Source organism: Nanorana parkeri, unplaced genomic scaffold (assembly GCF_000935625.1).
Source record: "Nanorana parkeri isolate BGI_ZX_2015 unplaced genomic scaffold, ASM93562v1 scaffold841, whole genome shotgun sequence".
In the NCBI taxonomy this organism is placed as follows: Eukaryota; Metazoa; Chordata; class Amphibia; order Anura; family Dicroglossidae; genus Nanorana; species Nanorana parkeri.
In genome coordinates this window covers 611,611-612,732 of record NW_017307109.1, presented here as the reverse complement: position 1 = coordinate 612,732, position 1,122 = coordinate 611,611, and the positions used below count along the sequence as shown (strand labels likewise).

Sequence of the window (1,122 nt, the reverse complement as noted above, 5' to 3'; positions counted from 1 at the left end):
CCCCCCCCCCCCAAAAAAAAAAAAAAAAAAAAAAAAAAAAAAAAAAATCGCTCAATGTAACCCTTCCAATGCATTTCAATGGAGCTGTTCGCATCTCACAGCTCAATGTTGCCTGTAGCCAGTAGCTCAAACTTGTCGCTCGAGCAGGACCTATTTTTCCAGTGGATTTTGTGCGATTTGGCCCCAATAGGCTTTGATAGACTGCCAAAAGAGGCGCTACGTAGCACGACAAAATGTGCACTGCACTGAAGCTCAATGTCGCTCAGCTCAAACAGCGCTGAAAATGCTTTTTTTGATGTAGTGCAGTGTGAATGGGGTCTCAGTGTAAACCCAGCCAGTCACAACTGTCAGTAGCAACCCCCCGCCCAATTACTTGCAGCCAGGGCAATCCCCATCCAGCAGCTACACACCATAAAGGGGCAAGAATGCCGCAGCCGCAACTGATTGGGCCAGGAAGGGGTTGCGTCATTGGCAGTTTGCACGGGCTTGGGTGAACTCGGTTCACATTACTAGTGACAACGCTACCAGGGCATTCGCAGCTTGTCAGCACTGTCACACGTATTTATTTGCACATATGAAAGAGAAGACATTTTTTTTAAATGACATATTAGATTTCTGTAAGCACAAGGGAGCCAACATGACAAATTCATGGCTCAGGCTCCCATGCACTTTAAAGAAAGCACACATCCTTGAACCCCTTTAATACCCAAAGACTAAATGTAACATTTGATAAGCACTTATATTTCTTTCAATAAATAAACTCGTGATAATGGGAAAGTTTCTTACATACCCAATCTTTCCATCCACTCTGCTGCACGACTCAGGAGCCAAAAATTGAACGCTGCGCATGCGCTTTGGGCATCTTTGCTCAGGAAGTGGGTGTGGGCAGCACATCCTAGCAACGTAAACACACTGCCAAGGCTTCCCCGTAGCTGATCTCCGCCAGCCAATCGGCTTTGAGAGAAGAGAAGCGGATGGCTGAAGCTAGTAAACTGCGTTACATGAAAACATCATGTGACTGGAATCACATGGTCGCAGAGCTCATTGATTGATGAGATTCTACATTCTGACCCGGAGAAACTGCAAGTGGGACCTCTAGTGGTGACTGAGCAGAGCACAGGC

At 46.4% G+C, this 1,122-nt stretch overlaps 1 protein-coding gene across 1 annotated transcript in view; it reads right to left on the bottom strand.

The window, feature by feature from the left end:
• CCDC160 (coiled-coil domain containing 160) overlaps positions 1-817 on the bottom strand; it is an 8,554-nt gene extending 7,737 nt beyond the window's left edge. The window contains exon 1 of the mRNA XM_018565400.1: positions 791-817. The gene's annotated coding sequence lies outside the window, so the exon portion shown is untranslated. The remainder of the gene's footprint in view (positions 1-790) is intronic.
• Between the last annotated feature and the right edge of the window lie 305 nt (positions 818-1,122).